Raw genomic sequence first — 20,117 nt, 5'->3', positions numbered from 1 at the left:
TGCTCATTCCATTTGTGCCCAAGAGGACCATCCTCTGATACACATGCAGGTGGAGCCATGGCACAGTCCCTGTATAGTGATTGGGTAGTGGTTTAGTCTCTGGGAACTTTGCTTGGCAGTCATGGTTGTTCTTATGAGGTTGTTAGTCCCTTCAGCTCTTCCAATCTTTCTGTAATTCCTCCAACTGAGGTCCAGTTCTCAGTTCAATGGTTTGCTGCTAGCATTCTCCACTGTATTTGACATGCTCTGGCTGTGCCTCTCAGGAGAAATCTATATCCAGTTCCTGTCAGCCTGCACCTCTTAGCTTCATCCACCTTATCTAGTTTGAAGGCTGTATGTGTATAGGTCACTCGTGGGGTAGACTCTGAATGGCCATTCCTCCAGGCTCTGTTGTAAACTTTGTCTCCCTATCCCTTCAATAAGGATTCTTCTTCTCTTTTAAAGGAAGAAGTGAAGCATCTACATTTTGGTCATCCTTCCTGAATTTGATTTGGTCTGTGAATCTTGGGGAATTCCAGCATTTGGGCTAATATCCACTTATCAATGAGTGCATACCATGTGTGTGTTTCTGTGATTGGGTTAACTCACTCAGGATGATATGTTTTAGTTCATTCTATTTGCCTATGAAATTCATGAAGTCATTGTTTTTGATATCGCTGTAGTACTCCATTGTGTAGATGTACCACAATTTCTGTTTCCATTCCTCTGTTGAAGGGCATCTGGGATCTTTTCATTTTCTGACTATTATAAATAAGGCTGCTATGAACATGGTGGAGCATGTGCCCTCTTGTATGTTGGAGTATCTTGTGGGAATATGTGCAAGACAGGTATAGCTGGGTCGTCAGCTAGTGAAATGTCTAATTTTCTGAGGAACCTCCAGACTGATTTCCAGAATGGTTGTACCAGTCTGCAATCTCACCAACAATGGAGGAGTGTTCCTCTTTCTCATATCCATGCAAGCATCTTCTGTTGCCTGAGTATTTGATCTTAGGCATTCAGACTGGTGTGAGGTGGAATCTCAGGGTTGTTTTGATTTGCATTTCCCTTATAACTAACGATGTTGAACATTTCTTTTGGTGCATCTCAGCCACTCCATATTCCTCAGCTGTGAATTCTTTGTTTAGCTCTGAACTGCAATTTTTATTAGGGTTATTAGTCTCCCTACAGTCCAACTTCATGAGTTCTTTGTATATTTTGGATATTAGCCCTCTATCAGTTGTAGGATTAGTAAAGGTCTTTTCCCAATCTGTTTGTTGCTGTTTAGTCTTAACCACATGTCCTTGGCCTTACAGAAGCTTTGTACCTTTATGAGGTCCCATCTGTCTACTCTTGATCGTAGAGCATAAGCCATTCATGTTTTGTTCAGGAAATTTTTTCCAGTGCCCTTGTGTTCAAGATTCTTCCCCACTTTTGCTTCTCTTCGTTTGAGTGTATCTGGTTTGATGTAGAGGTCCTTGATCCACCTGGACTTAAGCTTTGTCCAGGGCAATAAGCAGGGTATGATTTGGACTAATCCATATGCTGACCTCCAGTGGAACTGGCACCATTTGCTGAAAAAGTATATTTTTTCCACTGGATGGTTTTGTCTCCTTTGTCAAAAATCAAGTGATCATAGATAGGTGTGTGGGTTCATTTCTGTGTCTGCAATTGTATTCCACTGGTATATCTTCCTGTCTCTGTACCAATACCATACAGTTTTTATCACCAATGCTCTGTAACTGCTTGAGTTCAGGGATGGTGATTCCCAGGGAAGTTCTTTATTGTTGGGGATAGTTTTAGGGATCCTGTGTTCTTTTGTTATTCCAAGTGAATTTGCAAATTGTTCTGTCTAACCCTATGAAGAATTGGATTGGAATTTTGATGGGGATTGCATTGAATCTGTAGGTCACTTTGGGTAAAATGGCCATTTTTCTATCTTCATCCTGACAAGCCATGAGCATGGAAGATCTTTCCATTTTCTGAGATCTTCTTCAATTTCTTTCTTCAGATCATGAAGTTCTTATCACACAGATCTTTCACTTGTTTGATAAAAGTCACACTGTGGTATTTTTATATTATTTGGGACTGTTATGAAAGGTGTCATTTCCCTAATTTCTTTCTCAGCTTTTTTATCTTTTGTGTAGAGGAAGGCTACTGATTTGTTTGAGTTAATATTATACCCAGGCACTTGCTGAAGTTGTTTATCAGGCTTAGGAGTTCTCTGGTGTAACTTTTGGGGTGAATCAAGTGTACTCTTCTGTCGTCCGCAATAGTGATATTTTGACATCTTCCTTTCCAATCTGTATCCCTTTGACCTCCTCTTGTTGTCTGCTTGCTCTGGCTAATGCTGGGGACAACATACAATGACGGGGACTGCAGGCAGTAGGCCGGGATGGAGACATCTCAGAAGCCTGCAGCAGCTCCTTGTAAAGTAGGGTGGCTTCTTGGAACCCTGAGAAGCAGGAGACACATCTCTCAATGAACCCACCATCTGAAATAAGAGGCTGCCTGCCGCAGTCCGGGATGGAGACATCTCAGTAGCCCACAGTAGCTCTTTTTAAAAACTGGTTGTTTCCATTTCTCCAAACCTTATCCCTGGACAAGGGCTGTATAGATTTCATTTGTGTGTGACTGCCTATCAGGTGGCCTTGGTGTGCACAATTATTCTATTATGTCTGACTTTCCTACGTCTTTCTACTTCTGCTCTGGTGAATTCTGTGAAACTAGATGTTCCTTGAGATTATGATTCTTAGACAATTGGAAATTGATGCATAGGGGCACAGCACAGCATATCCCTAGCGGCCCAGGTGCATATTGTGTATTCTCATCTTGGAAAATATGTAATAACTGCACAATTGAAGTTCCAGATTAAGGTTTGACTTGCAAAGACAGCTTGAAGAAAATAAGAGAAAATGAATTAGAGCCAACAATCGGGCGCTAGGAAAGGAAAAGGTTATTGAAGTTAGGAAATAAGTCTTATATAATATTACAGAATAGTTAAGGAAATATAGAATATATAAAATTATATACTAGTAAACTAAGTCAAACTACTGGAACTCTTATGAGAGTCATTGTGTGCAAGGAACAGAAAGCTAGTGGAATTACTGTGCTAAGGGTTACCTTGATTCTTTCAGGCCACTGCCTGGCAGTTTTGCCCATGTCATTTATCATTAGAGAGTCTCAGGAAAATGCAATTAGCTGACCTCGGAGCTTTGGACTCTGAAGTATAAAAGTAAAGAATTAAAGTTTAAATAATGATAAGTTTACAATTATTATTATATTGGCCACAGGCCTGGGTATAGGGGAAGCCTGAAACTTTGGGGAACAGTTGCAATTCTTAGATCTTGGTGGGATGTAGTCATTCTTTGCATCTGATTTGGCAATGATTAAAAAATGTCATTTTTCTACCCGCTTTTGCATCATGAATAAAGGACTGGGGCAAGAGAAAGGCTACAGTACATGTGAAGAGTAAATGAGAGAGAGCATGCGGGAGTGAATGAGAGAGTAAATGCCAGAGCAAATGTAAGAACAAATGTGAGAGCGAATGAGAGAGAATGAGAAGAGCATGTGAAGAGTGAGTGGAGTGAGAATGTGAAGAGTGAATGAGGGAGCTAATGAGAGAGCGATTCTGAGAACAAATGTGAGAGCCAGGGAGAGAGCATGAGGAGAGCATGTGAGAATGAGTGAGGAGAGAATGTGAGGTGTGTATGAAGATTGTGTGTGTGCGTGACAGGAGAGTGCATGTGGTGTGTGTGAGATATGTATGAGGTGTGTATGAAGATTGTGTGTGTGCGTGACAGGAGAGTGCATGTGGTGTGTGTGAGATATGTGTGAGGTGTGTATGAAGACTGTGTATGTGCGTGACAGGAGAGTGCATGTGGTATGTGTGAGATATGTATGAGGTGTGTGTGAAGATTGTGTGTGTGCGTGACAGGAGAGTGCATGTGGTGTGTGTGAGATATGTATGAGGTGTGTATGAAGATTGTGTGTGTGCGTGACAGGAGAGTGCATGTGGTGTGTGTGAGATATGTGTGAGGTGTGTATGAAGAGTGTTTGTGTAAGTGACAGGAGAGTGCATGTGGTGTGTGTGAGATATGTATGAGGTGTGTATGAAGATTGTGTGTGTGCGTGACAGGAGAGTGCATGTGGTGTGTGTGCGATATGTGTGAGGTGTGTATGAAGACTGTGTGTGTGCGTGACAGGAGAGTGCATGTGGTGTGTGTGAGATATGTATGAGGTGTGTATGAAGATTGTGTGTGTGCGTGACAGGAGAGTGCATGTGGTGTGTGTGAGATATGTATGAGGTGTGTATGAAGATTGTGTGTGTGCGTGACAGGAGAGTGCATGTGGTGTGTGTGAGATATGTATGAGGTGTGTATGAAGACTGTGTGTGTGCGTGACAGGAGAGTGCATGTGGTATGTTTGAGATATGTATGAGGTGTGTATGAAGAGTGTGTGTGAGAATGAAAGGGTAATGAACAGACGTGTGCATGATCGTGGGAGTATGAGAAAAGAAAATTGCAATTAAAAAGGCAGAGTGCACAAAAGAATGTTAAGTGTGTGTAGCCACAAAATGTGTGTGTGTGTGTGTGTGTGAGAGAGAGAGAGAGAGAGAGAGAGAGACAGAGAGGGAGACAGAGAGAGAGACAGAGAGAAAGACAGAGAGACAGAGAGAGAGACAGAAACACAGAGAGAGAGAGAATGACTTTAAGTCTTGAAGTTGCCTGTCAGTTTGTACCCAAAGAGTCGTCTGTGGATATGTATTATGTGCCTTCCAGATATCCCTGCTTCCAGGTGAGAACTCTGATCCTGTGAGAGGCCAGGAAGGGCTGACAGAATGGCTGCAACCCTGAGGCCAGAGGATAAAACTTTTTTGCCTAGAACTCCTAATTTATCTTTTCATCTGAAGCCTTAATATTAAAATTTTCTTACTGGGAAAAGACTATGATCCTGGTGAGCGTCTTGTCTCTTGGATACTCAAGCAGTTGTTTGTTGTCACAGACTGTTTGAGCTTACTCCAGTCACTGGGACTTATTCACACCTTCAAATTTGGTGAACTTTTCAGATATCTAACATTTGTGGCAAACTGAGTGACAAATGCAATGAATGTTGAGCACTTCGCTGGGGTCCAATGCATATACAGCTATGGGTGTATGGATATGGTAAGTCCCTATGAGTTACTCTAAGAATGTAGGACTGTGCTATTAGGACCTGTCCCGCGCGCGACTTTTCGCCGGCAAGGAGCATGCGGACATTTAGAAATCCTTACTGTGACCACTTTATTAATCTTAGAAGAGGAAAAACCATGCCGCGCCAACATGGCGCGCTTATAAAACCCTAGTGTGGCGCACCCACACCTGATTGGTTGTTACACATGATCTCATAAGGCACGCCCCGGAGTGCGCAAAGACCTGGCACGAAGGCACTCTTGCACATGCGCACAGTTAACTTCCTGTAAGGGGGCCGGCTGGTGCGACAAAGGCTGGCGCCATCTTGCAATGGCAGAGTCTATCCTAGCCTACCACGTGGGGCGCAGTGGAAGCCAGCGCCATCTAGTGCTGGCGAATGTTATTGCAGCCCTCTACATCTCACCCTTATAATTTATATAATTTATAGCAGTCATGATCACCCTATCGCATGCAATGAGGAAACCTCAGCGATGTGCAAGGGCTGATCAAAGGAACACTGAGTCTCTCTCAATCCCAGTGCAATGGATCCACAGATCCATGGGGTGCAGGAGCAGAGAACTCAGATACAGAGAGAGTCCCTCTCCTCCCAGTGCAATGGACCCACAGATCCATGGGGTGCAGGAGCAGGGAACTCAGATACAGAGTAAATCCTGAACAAGATAACCAAATTCCAGGTGAGGCCCTTTGTACAATGGCCACAAGTGCTTGAGTGATAACGGCCTTGTCACGTTACTGTTGAGATCTGAGTTTGCAAACCAACCATGGTATGAATACTGATCCACAGCATAGGGCTGCATCAAACAGAGCCACTCCCGATAAGTAGTGGGTACCTCATTTGGTCCTCCTCAGCTGTTACCACCAAGGACCGTAGTCAAGCCACTCCTATAAAATTTAGAACTCCCAATTGTTAGTAACTACTCCAGAAAGTTCACCCACTGTACTTGTCTAACAATAGATTGGGGGAGGATAACTCCAGACACTGCAGACACAATGTCTGCAGCAGTAAAGGCTGCTACAATAGCAGTGAAAGTGTCAAGGTCTTTTCCAGGACAGAGTTCTCCAGTCACTGTAGCTTTACACAGGTGGCTTTCTGTGAAGCTACAGTCTGTAAAATGACAACACCAGTTACCAGTTAAGGCAGCAAGAGTCACCAGAGAAATGAAGGGACAGGGGTAACAGTTGGAGTCAGCAAGCAGCAGTGTACAGAGTCTGAGCGTAGGCCACAGTGGGACGGGAACACCCAGCGGTAACACTGACTGCAGCAACAGCAAAATCTCTGTGATGACAAAGGATGAAGGGGAATCTTCTATCTTCCTCTCAGGGCAGAGGAATGACTCCAGGGACCCCAACCAGGAGAGCTGAATAACCAGGATCAGCAAGTCTCAGCAACCACAGCACACCTCAGGCAGCTGGCACACTCTTGTAGCATCCTGTAGAAAAAACACAAACATTCCCTCTTCCCCATATAAAATATCTGGACAGGAACATGTCAATAAGTGGATCTCTCTATTTCACCTAGCAGAAGTATGCCTAGTTGTAGGGTGCCATAAACTTTGGCATCCAAAATTTTAAAATTGAAATAAAAGGAGCATTATTTAGCATACAGGGATAACTCCCCCTTTTTATTTATTAAGATATAGTAAAGATATTATTTATTAAGGTAAGTCCTCGAGGATTAAATTGAGGACACTGAGCACTTGTATTTATAAATTGACCTGTATACCAAATTATTGTCTCCAGCATAATTGTATTGGATATATAAAGAATGAGATTTTTTTACTAATTGTTCTTATGTAAGGACTATAATCTGTCTGGTATCTGTCCTCCCTTGCTAAAGAGCCCAGGCAATCCAGTTTGAGTTCTTAAATGTCCTATAAAGGAACAGTATTTAGTGCTCTTAACCACTAAGCCATTTCTCTAGCACCTCACAAACTTTATTTACCTAAACATAAGCATTAATTAGAAATGTCAAATCTTGTAAATATTGTCCAGATTCAGTCTTACTAGAAATCCCTGAGCTGGCAGGGTGAAGCTGGGAGTTGAAAGTAAGCAAATGTAGTCTTCCTCTTTTCGTGAGGGTGTATTAGCAACTCTATTACCATTTTTAAAGAGCTGGGTCTATGGTTTTGTTTAGTTGTCTGAGCCAGAGCACTGAAGGGACAGTGAGTTGTCAGACATTTACACTGAAATCACTCACTGATTTCATGTAGAAAACTTGTCTCTAATAAAGCATTAAGTAATTGAAATCAATTGTAAACCACAAACCACACATTGGCTATCAGTATATGAATTGAAAGCTTGATTTTTTAACATTTTAAAAACAGCAGCTAAAGCATGGAATTTAATAATCTGTGCTGAAGCAGCAGAAACTCAAGAGAATAAACAAGTGATCTAATCATATATGTAGCCTTTTCATTAGATGAACCACCTATAAATGCACTAAGCGCATTTCCTATGGGTTGTACGCACAAATATGCAGGAAGTACAAAAGCATGTAAAGAGTAAAATTATCAATTTTGCCTGAAAAAGTTGTATATGTAATAGGCCAAATATCAGTATTTAGTAGTAACCAATTAACTGTTGTTTGGAATAAGATATGTTTTACCAGGTTTCTATTCAAAATACTTCCATGACTCTAGTCCACAACTCTGTACTAACACAGCTGAAGCTTTATCTCCAATGTGCATAACAAAGACCTAAGTCCTCTGGTAAGGTGAGGTACTTAGCCAATTAACATATCTTTAGAAGCTTAAAATTAGCTTCAAATATTCTTATCCGGAGTAGTGTGACAGCTACTCCCCAAATATTAAAGCTCATTTTAAGAGCAAAGGTTTGTAGTAAAAATTTCTATATACATTGATAGATTTAAGTTCTAACTTCTTACACTGAAGAAGCAACAAAATTATCTAACATGAGGCTGTTAGCAATCCTCTAAATCTATCCTGAAATGGCAGTTGGAGTAAGTAAACTGGCTGTAATGCTCTCACAAGTTCCAAAACCTCATCAGTCCTTCGTAAATCTTGTAACAATCTCTACCTGTATGATTTTTCCTTAATTAAAAATATGTTTGAGTTAGTCAATGTAACACTGGCAATCCTAAATCACAATCTTTAAGTTCTCTTTGTAACACCAGAGCACAGCCACGAGGTCACCTGAGTTCTGAGTACAGGACTAGGCAGCTGTTCTCTGGGCAGTGGAAATTAGCATTAGAATACGGATAACTTCAGGGCAAGCCACAACTTTGGAAAGCAAAACTCAACCTCCAACAAACAATCTAGTCTCCAAGGCACCCCAGGTCTATCTATTATGTTACAAAGTTTGACTGTCAATTCTTACATTTGGACACACAATGGTGCGGTCTCCAATACCTCAAGGGACAATGTCCTAAATTCTTTTAGAAGCCTGGTTTCTAGGATAAGAGTTCCATAAAAATATTACCTCAATTTAGACCTGTTTCCCTAGGTTGGCTCATGTCACATGTTATCTCGAATGACTCCATCCAGATTACCAGCTTTATGTCAACTTTCTGTTACCAATATTATACCTTTTTAACCATATCCAATAACTTGAAAGCCAATAGTCCATAACCAAGGCAAGTAGAGCATATTTACACATTTAAAACCAATGAGAAACAAAATTGAAGTGGCTACACCTATCTTTAATATTTAGACCAAACACCATTTTTACCCTTTTAGCTATGATTTTAAGAGAAGCACCTTGTCACCTGTTGAGTCAAGTAATAAGTCAGGGATTTTTCTAAGAGAAACAGCTATCAACTCTTGTATGAAGAAGCTGTTGGCGCTTTTAAGATCAGCTCGTGTAGACGCTTAGCTTCTGGGCAGCTTCTCCAGCTGACCTATGTTCCTAGCTACAGGTGCAGGGCTTTAAAGGCCTGATTGAAACTGTTTTTTATTCATTTGTTCCTTTTTGAAACGAGTTAAAACCAAGTCAAGGTGTGCACGACCAGCAGGTAAAGTTTTTACCATTTTTTCTTTTGAACATGAAACATAAAACATTTAGACAACGAGGAACAAAAACCACAGACATACACTGACAGACATGGGGACATCCTGGTGCACCAGAGACAAACAATAGACAAAGAGGGGAAAAAGCCAGATGGTGTTCACGGTGACTATCCACTCGAGTGGAGTTGATATGGGCGATGGATTGTCTCAATTCCTGGACTAGTCCACCAACGTGTTGAAACCCAATTCCTGTAAGATACTGAGATATATTATCTGAGCGGCACAACCAACATTCGCCAATGGTATGGAAGTGAAACACAGCCCTGAGTATTTTTACTCACAACCCAATTATATTAACTCTATCAGGCTGCGCACGGGCACTGAAATGTCCTTTTGCTTGATTCTCCTGAATAAATTTTCAGGCGGTCTGCCTCTATCAAATCTGATCAGTATGACTCTGTAAAGCTGTCGAGTCAGCGCCCGGATGCCGCGGCGTCCCCAGAGCCGGCGCGGGAGCTTAATAACACCTTTTATAAGCACCAAGACAAAGTTTTTCTCCCAAAATACTGTGTTCCTTTTACCTCCTCCCTTCTCACCCGGGACGTTCTTTCCCCAATCTTTCACCTCTGGCGGTGGTAAGACCGCAGGGGGGCCTGGTCCTTGAGATCGATCAGGATCCTTTTCTCGTTGCAACTTTTCACTACCCTCTGTTTCTGACCCTTTGTCGCTTCGCCCTTCCCCCAACACTCTCCGCTTTGCTGTTATAGCTGGGCAGTTCCCACGCGACCTCTGATGCCGTTTGGCGATAGCTAGAAACTCAAAGGTCAATAGAAACAACTCGAGGGTTGCCAGAGCAACCATAGCCGCACCTGCCGCGTCTGGCAGGGGACTGAGCTGGAGCAGATCAAGGCTAAACATAGTCTCTCAGAGTTTTTTACCTGCATTCCACAGTTTCTGGATTTCTTCCGTGAAACGGAGGCTTCCTCTTGGCACCGGCGATGATGTAGCTTTCTGGGTCCCGGGTTCTCGGCACCAAATGTCCCGCGCATGACTTTTCGCCGGCAAGGAGCACGCGGACATTTAGAAATCCTTACTGTGACCACTTTATTAATCTTAGAAGAGGAAAAACCATGCCGCGCCAACATGGCACGCTTATAAAACCCTAGTGCGGCGCACCCACACCTGATTGGTTGTTACCCATGATCTCATAAGGCACGCCCCGGAGTGGGCAAAGACCTGGCACAAAGGCACTCTTGCACATGCGCACAGTTAACTTCCTGAAAGGTGGCCGGCTGATGCAGCGAAGGCTGGCGCCATCTTGCAATGGCAGAGTCTATCCTAGCCTACCACGTGGGGCGCAGTGGAAGCCAGCGCCATCTAGTGGTGGCAAATGTTATTGCGGCCCTCTACAAGGACCCCTGCCTGACCTCACTTAACTTTGCCAGCTTTGTGGGCTTCTACAGTGCTGCTCTGAGAAGAACTGAAAACTAATGGAATAAATGTGTAGCCCCCCATTACCTTTGTCATTGTTAGGATATTAGTAGGAAAGGTTTGATTCAAATATACTCTCAAGAATATTAACAAAACCATTGCCTCTTGTGTACCATCTGGATAAAGTACCAAGTTCCTAGACAGTTCTTCACCAACTTCCAAAAGCCAGCAAACTGGAGCATGAAGAAAGCCAAGTCCAAGGCATTCAAAACCAGTATCCTCACCAATGCTACCAGGAAAGGCTTTGGTAAAAGGAGGGAGGTACTGAGACAGTTGGCCCTCACACACTCAGAGAAGACTGTGGCAGGAGAATTGGGGAAGGATTGTGGGAGAGTAATTAGGTATCAGTAGTCAAGAAAAAGAAAAAAATATATAAATAGAAATAAAATAAAGGTCTTTAACAAAATGGGACACAATGTTTTGCTGAACTAACTCTACTCTGTTTACACTTGCACATGCTTTAACATCTAGAGAGACTAGATGTGATAAAGTAGGATGCCCTTGTCATTTACATATACTATGTATACAGCAAAGATTATGGTAGCAGAGAACAGGCAGATCAAAGATCCATTGTTCCCTCACATCTATGTGGCTCTGCTTCCCTTTATCAGGACTATGGAGGCATCTGCTCATTAAGGTCTCACGGTTCAACCAAAATGCAGTCCCCTATGATCTCTGGCCAAGTGCTCTTCTGTTCCCAGTAGAACTCTGCCTCAGGCTGCAGAGGCACTGAAGGGCCAGCCTTCACCTTCAAGGTACAACCACTCTTTCAGCCTTTTCAGGCTCCCTGTTACTCAACTGGAGGCTTCAGCAGAGGCCTTTCATCTCAATAACAGAAGCTTACCTGATCCAAAACATTGGGAAGCCATCCTACACTCCTCATTGTTTGGTTACCTGAGACCAAACAACACAGCTCTCTTCTTTCTGCCTGTTTTCCTGATTTGAAAGTAAATATTGTGCTCATCTGTGCTGTTGGTGGTAAGAATAAAATCCTTAACATGAATAAGAGGACCATGCAGAGCATGGCTTTACATTCTACTTGCAAATTGAATAGCTAGAGGGAATTACCAAAGAAAACAATAAGAATCCTAACAACAATTACAGCAATAATGAAATGAAATAAAACAAAAACAAAAGCAAAAACAATATTTTGTGGGTGCTGGAATTTAAGGCATGTATTAATTCTGACCTGCTTTGTAGGTATTTCCAATAAAAAGCAAGCAAACAAACAAACAGCCTTATTAAAAGTGCAGCAGGTGCAGGAGAGAAAGCTGGGAGACATCCTGTGCTGCTGCCCCCATGCTGTGATTCTGCAGCAACAACTTCCTTGGGATTTTTTATGCAGTGGGATCCCTTGCTGGGCCTGTCATCTCAAAAAGAGGGGCTTCCCTAATCCAAAACCTTGGAATCCAGTTTACTTCAGGCCAGGAATGAAGTCAGCCATCATTTGTGAAAGAGCAAGGGAAAAATTACATAGGAAAAAATATGGGCCTCAATCAGAAAAGATCCTCAAATTGTAAGGCCTCCACAATCTCCACCCCTCTCTTCTGAGCTGTGCATAGTGATGTTGTATAACTCCAGATGGTAGTAAAAGGCAGAGTTCTTCCCAGAAAAGTCATACATGATTTTCACCGTGACATCTGTGAGGTGAAGTGGCATCGTTTCTCAGAGTCAGCATACCCGGGATAAGGACACAGAAGCCACAGATGACAATGCCAAATGGACTCCCTCCCGAAATTATGGACCCATTAAAATTGAGGTTTAGCCTAACCTTAGGCCATTCCACTCCCTGCCCATCTGCCTGATTTTTATGTTTGCTCTGAGTAAAGGATCAGAGTGGAGCCCCAAATATCCTCATGATTGGACTTGGAAATTCAGGAAGAATGATATTGGAGAAGGGATGGCTATGTGGTTACAATGTAGTAACTAGGTTCTGACCAGGAACCTCGTCCTTAGCCAATGGGGACTTTAAGGCCGGGCCTCCTGCTTGTTCCAGTGCAGGCTAAGACTTCAGGGTCAGGCCACCTCCTGAGCCCCACACAGGGCTGCCTGCATACTCTTGTGACTGCATTAGAGCCAGAGTGCTCTCCACCCTATCCTTTTCTCTCCTCTTTGTCAAAGCCATGGTCCCCAAGAGCACTTGTCAAACACCTTTATACATGTATCTCTATCTTAAGGTCAGGTTCCCAGAGAACCAATCCACATAACTGAGTATAAATGAGTATTCAATGTGTGTGTATATATAATGTTTTAGAACACAGAATGGGGATTCTTGGTGACAGCTTCTTGGACATGTGTCTTTGCTAGATGTCTTTCCACTGGGATCTTTCCAGATGACTTAGATATCCTTGCCATGAGTTCATTACCCGTCCCCTTTCCATTTCAGTTTCTTTTTTCTTGTGGATGCTAATGCTCTTTGACATAAGATCCAAGGATGAACTTCCATACTGGGCTATGGTTTCAGACTTGATTTACAGCTATGTGGCCCTCAGGTTGCTGCCTTTTGATCCTAGAGGTTGATTAATCTTTCCAGCAAGGCTTCCAGTAGTTGATAGGATTGTGCTACATGCTGTCAGAGCAGAGTTATACAGAATTCATATGCTGGCCTTCCTCTGACGGTGCTTACCTTTGCCAAGTCCTCAAACAGGGCAGCACTTGGAAAAAACACTTCAGGGAAAGAAATCATATATGTGGGTCTACCCCTGACTCCTTGAGAAATGAAAGAGGAATATGGTCTTGACTTACTGGAAGTCTTATCTCAAAACTAGGGAAGGGGACTCCAGAGAGCACTAAGCCTTCTCCTCATCCATCATAGTCTGTATAGCCTGTGGCTTTCATTTGGTCGGTGTGGTGACCTTGAAATGTTCTAGGTATTTCTGCCATGTTCTGTCTCTAAACCTAGACATGACCTCAGGTGTACAGTCACATTGGAAACATAAAAAGCCTTGCACCTGAATTGTGAGATTCAATGTGTGTTATATTTAAAATACCACAATAATTGAGTGGCCATTGCTAGAGTAAATATTATTAGGGGGTTTCTGCCCCACCGTAGATCATTTAGTTCCCAAATAAAAGACACAAAACTTTTAGATTTAGAATAAGCCTTAAAGTACTAGAGCTGGGCAGACATCAACCCTCTGTGCTATTTTTTCTGCTTCCCTGTCCATCACCCCGAGGTATTGCTTGCCATGCTCTGCCTGGGCCACTCCTGTTCTGACAGGCTGCCCCTCATGGTAATACACTCACGATCCACCTACCCTATGGGGTGGTGTCTCCTTCCTTCTCCTCCATGTCCTTTCCTTCTCCTCATGGACCCTGCCTGAGCCCCCAGGCCCAGGGAAACTTTGTTCTGTCCCTTCTCTTCTGCCCAGCCCATGTTGTAGGGATTTTATTAACCAATCAGGAATAACTTAGGAGGCAAAAAAAAAAATCTGGTATACATGAGGATCTCCTTGTTTGGAGCAACCAGGTGTTAGGGTACAGAATTTAGCATTTGAATATACAGCAGCAACAGACCCATTATAGGCCAATCTACTTTGTAGTTGGACTCAAAGCTTGGCTCTCACACCCATTGGATGTTCAACCGTGGAGAAGTTATTTTACCTTGTGTGACTCAATTCCCTTTTCTGCACAGTGAGGATGATAACGAGTGTTTAATTCACAGAGTTGTCTTGGGGACTGACGAGTCAATATATCTAGTAGTTAAACATTAAACACCATGTACTTTGCATAACTAATAAAAGTCTGTGGAAAGAGCAAAGTCATAAAGACAGAAGAACATCTGATTTGGAAATTGGGCCATACAACTACTTCTAATAACAAACTGAGAATCACGGAATGGTGGAAGACTAAGGCCAGAGATTTGGGAAATCAAGGCCAGCCTGGGCTGCATAATAAGATCCTATCTCAAAATAGCAAGAAAATCAGGTTCATACTAATAATAAATCAAGAAATAGCCATTGTAAAGAATTTACAAAAAGCAAAGCAGTGGAGCAGAGTGGACGCTGTGTGTCAAGTCCCTCTGCTGTCCATCTCTGGGACCAAGTATGCATCAGATCAGTGACGGGAATGGGGTGCTGAGAGCCCGGAGCAAAGTGATGCTGGCTGCATGGCCACATTTGAACAGCACTAAAGCAGGACTAAATGCTAAGAAAAAAAGCCATATGCAAACCATGTAAATTTTAATGTCCTCCAGAAAGGCAAAACCACAATAATTTTACTGTTTGTCAAGCTACTTGTGTCACCAAACTTCTAATATTGGTAAGGATGTGAAAAACTCTTCTGATGCAAACCAGCTGCCAATAAGAAGAGCAACCACTGTCCTGACCAAGGTGACCTGAATGCTGTCAAACAGGCTGAGGCAGCCTGGACAGCCATCAGAGTTTGTTTAACACACAGATATCTGTCATTTCAAAGGGGGGGGGGAAATGAAGCCACACTTTTCCCCCCACTTTATGCAAAACCAAGAATACTCCAGCACTGAGGCTTACAAATAAAAATATGCCAAGAAACTTCATAGAATATACATTTCTCTTGTGTGTGCTACTGAGTGTGTGTGTGTTTGGTATGTGTTTTGTGTGTGTTTTGTGTGTGTGTATGTGTGAGTGTGTGTGTATGTGTGTGTGCTTCTGTGTATGAGTGTGTTTGAATATGTGTGTGAGTGTGTGTGAATATGTGTGTGAGTGTGTGTGTTTTGTGTGTGTTTTGTGTGTGTGTAAGTGTGTGTTTTGTGTGTGTGTGTGAGTGTGCGTGTTTTGTGTGTGTGTGTGTGTTTTGTGTGTTTCTGTGTCTGTGTGCACTAATGCTTCAATTATCTGCTATGGTGAATACTGTCCCCAACTCAATCAAGAAGGTTAATATTAAACTGTGAGTAGTATGTGGAGAGTGGTCACAAAGAATAATTAGGAGTCCTCTTCTGTTAAGTTGTCTGAGACTTCCAAATGCTGCATGCTGTGAGTGGGTCTCACATCTCAGCACACTAACTCTATTAAGTACAATTCCCGTGTGTTTTTCTTAAACAATTTTCTATGAAAACCTTTAATAGTTTTTTTCTCCCTTTCATTTTTTTGGGGGGGTAAGGGTCTTTTTTTTTTTTGCTTATTTTCGGTCAACAGAATTTTCTGTGGCTTTGGAGGAAGTCCTAGACTTAGGACACTGGATCTGTATATTTTAGGGAATTAACCAGTTCACTGAGCACATTTCTTCTTTGTTTGGTTTCTGTTTTTCTTGTGAGATCTCACTGTGGGAGCAGAGGAAGCCCTGAGGGAGTGCAGCCCTAAATAGATGTTTGCTTTAAACATGATATGACCATGCCATGGACCCAAAGCCATCTATCCACATATCTACATAAGCAACACCAAAATCCTACCAGAGAACTACTTAACCTGATCAAAAACTTCAGCAAACTGTCCGAGTATAAAATTAACTATAAATATATATACTGTGAGTATAAAATTAACCCAAACAATTCAGTAGTCTTCCTCTACTCAAAGGGTAAACAGGCTGAGAAAGAAATTAAGGAAATGACACCCTTCAGAATAGTCCCAAATAATATAAAATAACTTGCTGTTACTTGAACCAAGCAAGTAAAAATATCTGTATGACAAGAACTTCAAATCTCTGAAGAAAGAAATTGAAGATCTCAGAAGATGGAAAGATCTCCCATGCTCATAGATTGGCAGGATGAATATGGTAAAAAATGGCCATTTTGCCAAAATGAATCTACAGATACAATGCCATCACCAACAATATTCCTACTCAATTCTTTATAAAGGTAGAAAGTGCAATTTGCCGTCATTTGGTATAACATAAAACCCAGGACAGCAAAACTCTACTCAACAATAAAAGATCTTCTGGGGGAATCACCATCTCTGACCTCAAGCAGTATTACAGAGCAATAGTGTGTATGGTATTGGCATACAGACAGGCAGCTCAGGGGAACATAATTGAAGACACAGAAAAGAACCCACACACCTATGCTCATTTGATCTTTGACAAAGGAGGTAAAACATCCAATGGAAGAAAGATAGTATTTTCAACAAATGGTGCTGGTTCAACTGGAGGTCAACATGTAGAAGAATGCAAGTTGACCCATTCTTATTACCCTGTACAAAGCTTAAATCCAATTGGACCAAGGGCCTCCACATCAAACCAGATACACTAAAATTAATAGAAAAAAAGTAGGGAAGAGTCTCGAAAACATGAGCCCTAAGGAAAATTTCCTGAACAAATACCAATGGCTTATGCTTTAAGATCAAGAATCGACAAATGGGACCTCATAAAACTGAAAAGCTTCTGTAAGGCAAAGGACAGTGTCATTAGGACAAAAAGGCAACCAACAGATTGGGAAAAAATCTTTACCAATCCTGCTTCTGATGGAGGGTAATATCCAAAGTATACAGAAAACACAAGAAGTTAGAGTACAGAGAGCCAAACACCCCTGTTAATAAATGGGGTTCAGAGCTAAAGAAAACATTCTCAGCTGAGGAATATCGAATACCTGAAAAGCGCCTAAAGAAATGCTCAACATCCTTAGTCATCAGGGAAATGCAAATCAAAACAACCCTAAGAATCCACCTCACACCAGTCAGGATGGCTAAGATCAAAAACTCAGGTGACAACAGAGGCTGGGGAGGACGTGGAGAAAGAGAAACACTCGTCCATTTTTGCTGGGACTGCAAACTGGTACAAGCACTCTGGAAATCAGTCTGAAGGTTCCTCAGAAAATTGGACATTGCACTACCTGAGCACACAGCTATACCTGTCCTGGGCATATACCCAAAAGATTCTCCAACATACAACAACACACATGCTGCACTAAGTTCATCGCAGCCTTATTCATAATAGCCAGAAGCTGGAATGAACCCAGATGCCCTTCAACAGAGGAATGGATTCGAAAATGTGGTACATCTACACAATGGAGTACCACTCAGCTATCAAAAACAATGCTATGTTCAATTCATAGGCAAATGGAAAGAACTAGAAAATATCATCCACAGTGAGGTAATCCAATCACAGAAAAACACACTTGGTATGCTGTTGGGAGCGATGGCCTTGAATCCCTCCATTATTGATGTTATTATTATGGTGAGCATTAAGTATGACTGGGTTCATGGAAAATCCCCAGCCAGCTGCAGAAGACTAATACAAATGTGGTGGGCAAGATGAATAATCATATGATAACGTGTGACGTTAAGATACCCAATGTCATGACCTGTAACCTTTCTGAAAAACCAACATCCTGCTGACTAATAGATATGACAAACCTGTGACCTTTCTGACATCCTGTCAACATCAGCCGATTCCCTGACCACACGAATATTGTGTCCTTGGCGTGGGTAAATGTTTCTTACTTCTCTCTTCTCTCTGTTACCCATTTTATGGTACAAATTCAGCCTTGGGGAAAAATAAAATTGTCACCTTGATCAGACTCTTCTCTTGGCGTCCTTCTTCACGTCTCTTGTCCCTCATTCTCTTCCAGATTCTCAGCACCCCTCATTGACAGTATGCACTCATTGATAAGTGGATATTGACCAAAACCTCAAATTACCCAAGATGCAATCTACAGATCTCAGGAAACTCCAGAAGAAGGATGACCAAAGTGCAGATGCTCCCACTCCTTCTTAAAATGGGGAACAAAAATATACATAGGAGGGGATATGGAGGCCAAATCTAAAGCAGAGACCGAAGGAACAGCCATTCAGAGCCTGCCCCACATGTGGTCCATATATATACAGCCACCAAAACTAGGTAAGATTGATGAAGCTAAAAAGTGCTTACTGTAAGGGACCGGATATACATCTCCCCTGAGAGACACATCCAGAGCATGTCAAATAAAGAGGTCAGTGCTGGCAGTAAACTGCTGAACTGAGAACAGGACGCCCTTTATGGGAATTAGAGAAAGGATTCAAAGAGCTGAAGGGCTTGCAACCCCATAAGAACAGTCATGCCAACCAAATAAACCACTAGCAAAAGACTATATATGGACTGACCCAGGGGTCCAACTGCATATGTAGGAGAGAATAGCCTTGTTGGGGCACCTGTGGAAGGGGAAGCCCTTGTTCTTAACAAGGTTGGACACTCAGTGCAGGGGAATGTCCGGGAAGGGGTTTCTAAGTGGCGTGGATTGGGGGACCATACATATGGGAGAGGGCACGTGAGGGGGGCTTATGGACCAAAAGCTGGGAAAGGGAATAAGGTTTGAAATGTAAATAAAAAGTATATATCTATTAAAAAATAAAATTTAAAAATATGATAATAATACTAAGAAATAATCAAAAAAAGAAAATGTGAATAAGAAAGAAATTTTAGGATTTGGAAAAAGATGAATGCCAGGTATTTGAAAACTGTATGACCATGGTAAACACTTTAATAACTTGAGTAATTTTTTTACATGTTAATGAACTGCATCTTTTTTTTCAATAGTGAATGGAAATCCAGTCCCTTCCTGGCTGTGAGTCTAGGTATCCAGATGTAGTGGAATTCATTATTTGTTGAGTCCTGAACCTTTGAGTCTGCTTCTAACACAGCTTATGCCAAGGAAACTAGGCCAAGGTGATATCTAAGCCATTGACCAAGCTATCTGGACTAACAATCACAGGTGAAATTCCACCTTGTAAATGGGAGGAGAGGAATAAAAGATATCTTTAAGGATTTAAAAAAAAATGAAATGTACCCAAAAAATCCAATAAAAAAGTTTAAAATAGGGGTTGGGGATTTAGCTCAGCGGTAGAGTGCTTGCATAGCGAGCACACGGCCCTGGGTTCGATCCCCAGCTCCGGGAAAAAAAGAAAAAAAAAAAAACAAAGAAAAAAAAAGAAAAAGAAAAAAAAGTTTATAATAAAAATAACTTAGGAAATACAAAATACTGGGGTGCCATTCCACAATCATGATGTGTTTATTCTGTGATAGCTTACAGGTTAATTTACTTCTCTATGACTGTTTTCTTATTTCAAAGTAAGAAATGGCATCATCTGTGGAGTGGATGGTGAGAACAAAAGCTTTGGCTAACTTGAATAATCGATCCCTCCAGAGCATATGCTTAACATTCTAAGCACAGGTAAATTTCCTGAGGGGATTAAAAAACAAAATCCAAACATAAAACAGGAACAACAACGATTTAAAAACATTCTGCACGCTGGGTATGAAGGCATGTTACAACTTTAATCAGCTTTGTAGGTATTTCTAATAAACACACAAAGAAACAAAAATCCCATCACAGTCCTAGCAGTTGCATCCAACAAAGAGAGAGCTGTGAGGTAGTGCCTGCTGCTTCTTTCCCCAGATACCCCTGGGCCTCAGGCCTGCATCCAGTGAGCTGGACCAAGAGCAGCCAGGTTGAAATTCCTGCTGCCATGGCAGGATTCTGCAGGAGCATTTCCCTTTCACAACAAGGAACCTGTGTGGAGGAGACCTCTTGGTGAGTCCTCAAGGACTCTAAGTATCTTATTCTACAGGGAGACCCTGCCAGGTCTTTGGCAAGGCCAGCCAGTTG

This window comes from Rattus norvegicus, chromosome 9 (assembly GCF_021556685.1).
Source record: "Rattus norvegicus strain SHRSP/BbbUtx chromosome 9, alternate assembly SHRSP_T2T, whole genome shotgun sequence".
In the NCBI taxonomy this organism is placed as follows: Eukaryota; Metazoa; Chordata; class Mammalia; order Rodentia; family Muridae; genus Rattus; species Rattus norvegicus.
The sequence above is the reverse complement of the archived record's forward strand: the minus strand, read 5'-3'. Positions refer to the sequence as shown.